This window comes from Panthera tigris, chromosome D3 (assembly GCF_018350195.1).
Source record: "Panthera tigris isolate Pti1 chromosome D3, P.tigris_Pti1_mat1.1, whole genome shotgun sequence".
Classification (NCBI taxonomy): Eukaryota; Metazoa; Chordata; class Mammalia; order Carnivora; family Felidae; genus Panthera; species Panthera tigris.
The window spans coordinates 33,483,268-33,494,587 of NC_056671.1; positions in this window are offsets into that span (position 1 = coordinate 33,483,268).

Consider the following 11,320-nt stretch of genomic DNA (forward strand, 5'->3'; position numbering starts at 1 on the left):
TTTGTTCCCCGCCAAGCTGAGCTCTGCCGTCCGGGGGCTCGGCAGCTCTCCCTCCCTTTGTCCTCCAGCCTTCCCGCTTTCCGAGCAGAGCTGTTAACTTATGACCTCCCAGACGCTAAGTCGCGCTTGCTGTCGGAACACAGTCCGTCCGGCCCCTCCGCTTTTGCCAGCCAGACTCGGGGGCTCCGCTTGGCCGGCGAGCCGCCCCTCCGCCCCGGCTCCCTCCCGCCAGTCCGTGGAGCGCGCACCGCCTCGCCGCCCTTCCTACCCTCTTCCGTGGGCCTCTGGTCTGCGCTTGACTCCGGAGACTCCGTTCTGCTAATCCTCTGGCGGTTTTCTGGGTTCTTTAGGCAGGTGTAGGTGGAATCTAAGTGATCGGCAGGACGCGCTGTGAGCCCCGCGTCCTCCTACGCCGCCATCTTCCGAAGAATCTCCTCTTTTCATCTTTAAATACAAAGTTCAGCATGGTTAAAAAGGCAAGTAACATTTTAGTTTTATTATGAAGGTTAAAAAAGGTTTTTTAATGTTTATTTATATTTGAGAGAGAGAGAGGGAACGAGTGGGGGAGGGGCAGGGAGAGGGGGAGACAGATTCCAAATCAGGCTCCAGGCTCTGAGCTGTCAGCACAGAGTCCAACGTGGGGCTCAAACTCACAAACCATGAGCCAAAGTCACATACTTAACCAGCTGAGCCACCCAAAAGCCCCTTATTATGACGTTTTAACCTCATGAATTCCTTGAAGAAACCCTAGCAACTCCAGGAGTCCCAACTTTGAAATCCCACCTTGAGAATCACTGACTTCCAGGAAAAGTCAATATGATTATACATTGTAACAATTAATTGAATCCATTCTCTTGAGTGGAACTGACTCGCGGCTCTTTCCCCTCCCCCATGCCAATGCCTTCTCAATCTTCCGTCTGCTATCTAGTATAGTTATGAAGTGTGGGGAGGTGAAAGAGATAAATTCAGTTCTTCTTTGCAGCCAAGCCTTGCCTCTACCACCTTTTTCTCATTAGCTTTCACATCATTCTGCATTTCATTAGGGAAGAGTTGTAAGAGCGAAAAGCACTATTTTTTTCAGAGTTAGAGGCTTTATCGCCCACAGCCAGCTAAGCTATGCTCAGGCAGACTTTTCTTTCTTTTCATCTGGAGGTAAAAGAAACAAAATAAAAGTCTAAACGAAAGACATCCAGACCAGGAGGTTTGATGCTGCTACTGAATTTTAATGTGCAGACACACCATCTTGCCAGAAATCTGACTTCCAGCCCCTGACTTCCAGCCCCTGACTACTGCCAGGCCTTTTGTCTTATGTCTCCCATAAATCAGGTTGGATGGAAAGGACGGGATATCTTTGACCTGCTGGAAAATCCTGGCCACCCCATCCCAGAACTCACTGTGCTATCAACTGAGCCTTGCAATTCTATCAGTTTCCAAATGGTCTGCATTTGACTGAGGACAGGAATCTTGGGCCAACTCGCAGAACAGGCTCCAAACATAGCCACCTTCCTGTTGGACATATTTTGAGGGTTCCATAATCATCCCCGAGATTTTCTTGCAATGATTATTATTTTAGCTTAAGATACTGACGATCCATTAAATGTGCTTCATGTTACTTGGCAGAGGTTACTTGGCAGAGGTGATGTAGTATTTCTCTTCGTATCCAAGATGAGATATCCCCAAATCTTCAGCGAGTCACCTAGAAAGATCATGAAATGTGGGAGATAAGACAAATAAAGATTAACAGATATGAAGAAGTAGAGGGCACTGGATGAGAAGTCTGTGACATCTTGTTCTTAGTCATTCAGAACCTTCTAGTGTATCGCCAACAATAATGCTTTATGTGAGTCTTCAACAACCATGTTTTCATTAACACCGGGTGTGAGTCAACATGTAAACAATTGTGGAGAAATCATTATATATAATACAGCTCTGTTTTTTTTTTAATTTTTTTTTAACGTTTATTTTTGAGACAGAGAGAGACAGAGCATGAACGGGGGAGGGTCAGAGAGAGGGAGACACAGAATCCGAAACAGGCTCCAGGCTCTGCGAGGTCAGCACAGAGCCTGACGCGGGGCTCGAACTCACGGACAGCGAGATCATGACCTGAGCCGAAGTCGGCTGCCCAACCGACTGAGCCACCCAGGCGCCCCGGTACAGCTCTGTTTTTTAAAAAGATGGGTACCTGGCTGGCTCAGCCAGAAGCACATGCAACTCTTGATCTCGGGGTCATGAGTTCAAGCCCCAGATTGGGTGTAGAGATTACTTAAATAAATAAAAACTTAAAAAAAAGAAACAAGAGTCCATTCTGTTTTATGGGACATGAAATAATTTTTGTTAGGAAACGGAGTTAAGGCTAGAAGCTTGTAGAAAGCAAGATAACAACTTCTATGAATTCTAGCCGAAACATCAAAAATCATTTCCTAGGAATTGGTAGATGACACCTGCCTACGCAGGAAATTCTCCTAATTAGAAGGAAAATGTCACAATGTTTAAAATACCTGACTTAACCATTCTTTCTTTGTTCTGTCTGAAATGAGGGAAATAGAGACAAGGAGCCAATGAAAGGGAAGAGAGAGGCAGTATAATGACTCGGACTGTTACTATGAGCATAATAGAAAATGATTTTCCCTAGATCCTCTAAGAACTACATACACAAACAAGCCTAGAGTCTGGAAGCTCAGACTTCCACAAACACGGATGGGAAAAAGCAAGGAAAAGAAACATAGATGTAATAGAAGACACAGTTGCGGATACACACAAAAAATAGTTTCACTTGTATTTCTGTTGAAATTACGTCATCTTATAGGAGCGCCTGGGTGGCTCAGTCGGGTTAAGCTTCCGACTTCAGCTCAGGTCACGATCTCCAGGTTTCTGAGTTCGAGCCCCGAGTCGGGCTCTGTGCTGACAGCTCGGAGCCTGGAGCCTGCTCTGGATTCTGTGGCTCCCTCTCTTTCTGCCCCTCCCCTGCTCGCGCTCTGTCACTCTCTCTCAAAAATAAAATAAACATTAAGAAAATGTTTTTAAAGTACATAACCTTATAGTTAATGTTTGGAGAGCTATTTCTAAAATTCCTACTGGAGGTCCAAGTGGAAGCCAGGTCCTCTGGACAATGAAGGAGCTGTTGTCACCTGGCTCTCCAAACGGTGCCAGCAGCTTTCACTTGGTCTCTACCAAAGAAGAAAGAAATAGCTGTGTACGTGCTAGCAAACGTCACTCTAATACAGGAAAATGAGCCTTCACGCTGCCTAGGCAGGTATGCACTGTTCTTGATGAAATCCACCATAGCGGCAATTTTTCCCCCTCCTGATAAATGTTCAGAATAAAAACTACCTCTGCTCCATAGTGCACCAAATGGGCCACGGGGGTGTTTATGTCATGAGAGGGAACAGTAGTCAAGTTTTCAGGCTGCTTGGTATTTTTTTTTTTTTAATGTTTATTTATTTTTGAGAGAGCGAGAGACAGAGTGCCAGCTGGGGAGGGGCAGAGAAAGAGGGAGACACGAATCCGAAGCAGGCTCCAGGCTCTGAGCTGTGGGCACAGAGCCCGATGCAGGGCTGGAACTCAGGAACTGGGAGATCGTGACCTGGGCCGAAGTCGGAGGCTTAAATGACTGAGCCACGCAGGTGCCCCTGCTTGGTATTTTTTTGAACAACCGTTTAATATTTGAAGAATTCCCTCCCCAAGGCGGAGCCAGAAACTCACCTCCCCCTCCTCCGCCCTCCGCAGGTCTGGACCTCAAGTGGGCAGGCTCCCTGGTCAAACACAGAGAAACTTGAGCGCTGAAGACAGCGCAGAGAAACCCGCAGACCCGTTGCTGATGACGCGGAAGCAGAGGCAGCCAGGGGGCTGCAGTGTTGGGGCTTCTGGCCTTGCTCCCCCGCAGCCACCAGCGTGGGGGGGTGCAGCCACCAGTGCGGGGGGTACAACCACCAGCGCCACGCTGTGCAGCAGTTGTGTGTGTGTGGGGGGGTGTCTTCCTGGGCACCTGTGCACCTGAGCAGTTTGAGCCTGTGCCTGGCTGCGTAGCATTCCTGGCCAGCAGCCGCAGCGAGGATGCACTGTGCTAACACTCTTCAGTAAATTACTTTTCACTTTTAACCGAAAGAGTGGGTCCTGGTGTGGTAGGGTCCCCTCCCTAAGGAAAGAAAAAAACCCTCAGGCAGCCTTGCTATTTGCTTACTTGATTGACAACATCCCTCACGACCTTGCAACCCGAGACCACTTAATCAGACTACATGTTTGTATGTTACTATATATGGGAGACATAGAAGTAAAAGATACATAAAAAACTATGCCACGAGGTGTTCGGGGCTCATTTCGTCGGGTATGGATCCAACTGAGCGGTGCCGGCAGGAGTAAAGTTGCTGCTTGGAAAGAAAAGCTTCAGTGTCCTGACTCTCTGTGCGAGAATCCTGCTACATTCCTGGGGGGCTCTGGTCTGGGATTCAGAGATGGTGCATTGCCACCTTCTTCGCCACTGGGGATGCGAACCTCAAGGTGCCAGGAGAGGTGGCTCACCTGGCACCAGCAGACGGCTGGATCCACAGGAGACTAGCCCTAGCCTAATGCAGGCTAGGACCCTCTATGCACCAATGGAATCCATGAGGCCCAGGAATCAGTTCAGGGAGCGCCCATCAGACTGGTAAGAACCCGAGTTGGTTTTGGCCGACCCGCCCGAAAGAGGCAGATGGGGATCTTGATCACCTCCCAGAGTTGCCCTAGCAATTCCACGAGGGATGAGGAACACAGCTGCAACTCTAAGGCGTTGGGCGCTGGGCACTGGGCAGCAGGTTGGAGTCGCCATATGACTGTATACGGAGACTTGTCTCTCCTTCATTTCTCTTATATCTAAATATCTCTCAGAATGGGAGATATTTAAGGAATATTCTTTAAGGAATATTCCCAAGCAGCTGCTGAAACTCCTTTTGTTTCGGGTAATTCCCTGTCTTCTCCAAACTGACATGGACTGCCTAATTCCACGGGTGGAAAACAAAACAAAAGAAACCTGGAGTCTGCCCCTCTGTCTGAGCTGCCAAGATTTAAAACTGGGAATTCTCTTTCTCTGCCTTCTCCTGGAATGTCCTCTCTTCTGCCTTCCCTTCCCTCCCTCCTGTTTTTACACCACCTGAGGGGTCACCTGCATAACTGGCTCCTCAGTGCCTCAGGCACCATCAGCTCCCCCTCCCATCCTAGACTTCGAGGAGTGAAGACCACAGACGTTGGATTTCCCCACCAACATTACAGGTAAAAATTAACCATGGAGAACAAATGGTCTTACGTGGACTCCAGTAAAACGTATTCAGTGTTTAAGCTAATTTAAGTTTGTTGGTTTGAGATAGACAATGTTTATCAACCTTAAAATTTTTTTTTATTCTACATAGATTTGCTGAGGGTCAAATAAGCTCATGTTATCTCTGTTCCAATTTGTTAACAAAAGGATGACTTAAAATGATGGTTAAGTTTGTCTGTCTCAAAGTTTTCATGGGTAATTGTTAAGATAGCTTTCAATGTCTTTGGTAACCTAAAAATGTTAAAGTTTTGCTTGCATGACAAATTGAGACTAAATTCATTGGATATCTAATGAGATAAGAGGCTATATATATATATATATAACACAAATTACTAGATGTAGGTTTGTGCTTCTGACTTGTTGCAGAAAAAGACAAACTAAGGATATTTGGAACTGTTGAAAAACATGCTTTGTGCTTAATGGATTCATAAATTTGCCATCTAAAAAAAAAAATTCTGATGTAACCTAGAGTTCACAATTGGTTACTACTTAGTTTTCACCGGAAACTAAGGTTTCTAAGAGTTAAAATTCTGCTTCATGTAGTTAAAACTGATACAAATAAGAAAAGCAACTCTGTATGTAGAAAAGTAGGAAATATAAAAGAAAGATATAAGAAATGAAAATATATTTTTGTTGAAGGTAAAAGAAAGTAATTTGATCCTAAATGAGACTGGTTATTTGGAGAAAAATGACTTGGGACAAAATCTAAATGCAAAGAAGTTGTAGAAGCTTCGTGAAGGAAACTCTTTAAAAAGAAACTTTATGTGTGGTCAGGACAGACTAAGGTTAAAATAAATGAATTTTAAAAGTACACAGGGTTAAGATTAAAATTACTCCTCCTTTGGTCGAAAGGCTGGGAAAATGATGGCAATATTCTTGTGTGAGCCTCAAAATCTTCCACATTTGTGTGTTTAACAGAGGGATGGATGCCTGTGCCATATGAGGAATGAACCATATATAAAGGGCTTTTACTAAGATACATGGGAGCCATTTTACTAAACTTAGCCCATTGTATGCCAAAAATGGATATCCACATGGCTGAAACATATTTATGTGGGCATTGTTGAAAAATGCAGGGGGATAGGCCTTGACTTTGGCTCTTTAACCCCCTCCCTCAATAGCCAATGATCAATATGTAAGTTACTGCTGGGCCAATATAAAATTAATACATCCTACAATGGCCAAGAAAATCTTGCTTGGTCACAGCCCATACTCCCAAGGTCTTACAGGTGGGAAACAGAGGGGTTTAAAAAAAAAAGAAAAAAAGAGAAAAAAAAACCCATTTACATTACAAGGTTTAAGACAGATAAAAGGAGATCTAGGTAAATTTTCTGATCGGATAAGTATATAAGGGCTTTTTAGAATATTACATATGTTTTTGAGTTGACCTGGAAAGATATAATGCTTTTGTTAAATCAGACTCTTAATGAAACAGATGTTTTGGAAAAAAAAATTAAGGAAATCTAAGATTTAGCCCTTAAGTTATGCTAAATTAGCCATTATTTTACAAACACAAAATGGGAGTCCAATGGCCTTCCTGGAGAGGTTGAGAGAGGCTCTCATTAAATATATGCCTATCCCCCCTGACACCCCTAAGGCTGAGATGATTTTAAAGGACAAATCTGTCACTCAATCAGCCCTAGATATTTGGAAAAAATGCAAAAATTGGCTGTTGGTCTTGAAGGAACCCTGAAGGAGTTCTTATGAGCTTCCAATTGGATATATTACAAACAAAACAGAAAAGGAAGCTTTGGGAGGAAAAAAAAAAAAGGGAGAAATCTGAGGCCTTACTTGTGGCCTTACGTACTATGTCAGAGTGCACTTTCCAAGGTCCTGACATTGTGCCATTTATGTGGCCATTCAGAGCACTAAAATGAGAATGTCCTCAGAGGGGACAACCAAAATGAAAACCCTATAAGCCATGCCCCTTGTATGGAAACAATCACTGGAGATCTGAATGCCCTCAGGGACCTCTATCTGTGAGGGCTCAGATAACCATTGTCCCCGGAAAGGACTAACGGGGGGCCGGGACTCCTCACGGTGGCTACCCTAAACCAACCGTTCATCAGAAACCCAGAGCCTCTGGTACTTGGGAACTCTAAATGTAGAAGGAAAACTGGTTGATTTCCTCCCTGATCCTAGAGCTGTCTTTTCTGTCCTCCTTTCCACTCCAGGCCAACTATCCAAATGCAGCATGACGATTAGAGGCATCTTCAAAACATTTCTAACTAAATTTTTCTCTCATCCCAGCCCCTGGGATGTATATGGGGAAACTTAATTTTTTCTCATTCTTTACTGATAGTGCCAGAGAGCCCCATTCCCTTGCTAGAAAGGGACATTATAACAAAATCAAAGATTATGGTGCTACTATAAAGGACAGATAAACAATTATGTGAGTTTTTAAAAATTACTGCATATTGTAGGCTGTAGACACCAGGGTTCAGGAAAATAGTTTGCTGCTATTATCAATTACTAAAGGAGACTCAATCCCACCTACTCTCCGCCCCCAAAATAAACTGGGGTCTGACTTCTAGGCACTATCTCCAGCCCTTGGAATGGTTACAAACAGAGCAGGGCAATTACTATTACCAAGCTCACAGAACTAAAAGATTATTAAAACATAGCATCAGGCCTTTCACTTAGGGAGGGACAAAACTTATCAAATGGCCCAAAGGATGTTTCCTAGGAAAAAATTTGTCAAGGACCGTTCTGCAAGTAGTATTACTAATTGGGTAAAGGCCTTCCCCGACAAGGCAGAAAAGGCACAAAAAGTAATAAAAATTATGCTTTCTAAAATAATACTCAGGTTTGGCTTACCCAAACATTTACAAATTAATCATGGTAAATGGCTACCTTGACTCTTTCTCTAGAACTCCTTCCTGGCTCTGGGAAAAGTTTTACACCTCAAAATAAAGCAGACTGTCTGCCTATACTCAGCAAAACTCTAAATAACTCCTCACAAGCATTAGATGCCTGAAAATTTTTGTTTTTAATTTAAGTTAGGGTCAAACTCTTGGATATAGGGCCACCATTTTTTACTTACTGATCCTGCTTCTCCATCACCTGGGTTATGAGAGATTCCCTGACATATATTGTTTGCAAAGTCAGGGTCTCTCTTAGATTATTTGACAGGTGTGGAAACTGTGGGCATTATCTTAAGATGCCATCTTGTTGGTCAGTATAATCTTCACTTTGTGTTTTTTTTCTTTGTGTCTGTTAATGTTTATGCCGCTTCCTGCCTGCCAAGCTTCCTGTAAAACCATACTGTGGCCATTTGACCAACCCTTGGGTAGACTCTAACAGCTGTACCCCTACACCGTCCTTTATCAGCTTGAAGAAGCCAGAGCGGTCATTGGGTCCCTGTCCCCTATAGCACTTACAGGCCCTATTCCAGGGGAGAAATAAATAAGGAAAGGGGTAACAGTAGGCAGGGAGAGATACGGGACCTTCAGGGAAACAGACTACAGCTGCAGTTGGAAGGCGGAAGAAGAAGATGGGGTTCTCCCCTCATAAAATCCTTTATGGGTGCCCTCGCCCCATTATCCAGGGAATAAGGGGTGATCTAAATGAGATAGACAACCTAACCCTAAAACAACAGATGCGGGCCCTTGGCTTTACCCTAACCACCTTTCAACACTGGGTCAGGGAACGATTACCTGTGAATCTGACCATAGACGTTCACCCTTTTAAACCAGGAGATGCTATATGGATAAAGGAGTAAAATGTCCACCCCTTAAGATCCCTCTGGAGGGGCCCGTTCACTGTCATTTTGTCCATCCTTACTGCAGTAAAGGTAGCTGAAGTGGGTCCCTGGATTCACTACAGCAGAGTGAAGCCGGCATCTCGAAACTGGGAATGCAATCCTGATCCATCAATGCCATGCAAACTGACCATACGGAAGAAGCAATCTGCAGCTCCAGAGGCTCCGGGAGACCGCAGCCCTGCTTTAGTCACTCCGGAAACTGACTAATCTATGCACAGAAGAAGCTTGAGGAATTGAAGGCCCAATGAAACAAAAGACTGTCTTTATTTTCTGTACATTTCCTTGCTGTGATGCACTGTCATGCCTTGTTCCTCACTATTATTGTGATCCTTGCTCTACTCTTTGCCATAGGATTGGCCGAGGCCGCCCCAGCCAGCTAAAAATCTGATAAGAGTTTTCTGTTAACTCTCTACTTTTGCGGATAGGACACTTTGTTGGTACCAACATGGGGAAACAATGGACATAAGAGCTAAAAAATTAGATCCCCACAAACCTTATAGGAAAACAAAACACCCCAGTCCTACTACCGGGGTTTGGCTTTTCAAAAGCTCAGTTATTGGGAAAAACTGTCTTGCCTACTGGGGAAAAAGTTCATCGTTATCTCTGTTAAAAACTTAACATGCAGGGACACCTATGTGGCTCAGTCCGTTAAGTGTCTGACTTCGGCTCAGGTCATGATCTCAGTTCGTTTGAGCCCCGCATCAGGCTCAGTGCTGACAGCTCGGAGCCTGGAACCTGCTTTGGATTTGTGTCTCCCTCTCTCTCTGCCCCTCCCCTGCTCTCTCTCTCTCTCTCTCTCTGTCTCTTTCTCAAAAATAAATAAACGTTAAAAAAATTAAAAAAAACAAACAAACCTTAACATGCCTAGGCCAAAGATTTTATAAATCAACTGCCCAAAAAACCCAACGTTGGGGACCCCAGATCACCTTGAGCCTGATCCCCACCCTTTGTCTAACTTCTCTCATCTCCAAGAGGCCTGAGACAATGTCAACACAGCCATCAAATGGCGGGGCCCAGGTGGACTGTCCTAGCTATGTGGAAGGACAGCCTATATGGTACTTCCCTTAGTCTGGTCAGGGTCATATGTGCTGGAAACTATTCGTCCATCTTTCTTCCTGCTCCCACTTGCCAGATGGAAACATTTGGGAGTCCAAATGTATAGGGACAGGGAGACTCAAAAAAATAGTGTGCCTTACAAATTAACAATTAAAAAAGATAATAAATGCCCTCCCGAGCGTATAATCCAATATTATGGCCCTGCCACCTGGGAAGAAGATGGGTATTGGGGTTACTACACTCCCATTTACATGCTAAGCCACATAATTAGACTGCCAGCAGTTGTGAAACTTGTAACCAATGCAACTGCCAGAGCTCTTAACTTACTAGCCAAGCAACAAACCAAAATGTACAATTGCATCAAAACTGCTTGGCCTTAGATAACATGCTTGCTTCTGAGAGAGGTGTTTGTGAAAAATTTAACCTGAGCAACTACTGCCTACAGATAGAAGATGAGGGAAAAGTCATAAAGGAGATCACAGAGCAAATAAAAAAGGTTACTCATGTCCCAGATGTGGAATGGCTAAAACCCCAGGGAGTTATTTGAAGGATGGTTTTCAACTCGGGGCGGGGGGGGGGGGATTCAAAACCCTCATGGAAATTATCCTCCTAATTTTAGGAGGGTGTTTAATCATACCCTGCTTAGCTCCCCTGGTTGTATGGTCTGCCTCCAGTCTCATTGAGGCCATAATTAAAAAAAGATGCCACTCATGTGTTGATGTTATAAAAATATAAACCTGTAAACCAAGATGATGCTCCTTGACCCTAAATAAAGGGGTTCAAGCATCAAAGGCGGGAATGTGGTAGGGTCCCTTTCCTAAGGAAAGAAAAAAAAAACCTCAAGACAACCTTGCTATAAGAAAGAAAAAGATAGTTTCTTCCCATCTGGCTATTTCTACTTACCACTGTGCTTCTCAACACTGATTAGGATAAAGCAAAGTGAACTGAAAAGAGTAAACAATCAGAGAGTAGGGTAACAGATTGTCTTTTGTCCCTTTATTACACTTGGATTCTTTCATTGGTTTCCTTTTTCCAACATAGAGTAAGTATAGCAAATTTCCCATGGTCTTTTCTGTTCATTAATGAACAATAAGCATTAAAGGTCTTGAAATTAGAGTTGTTGGTTGAAAGCACACCTTTATAATTTATACAGATATTTATTTAAATGCTACAGAGCAGTGCTCAATAATTTTTAATTTCATTCTTGTGAG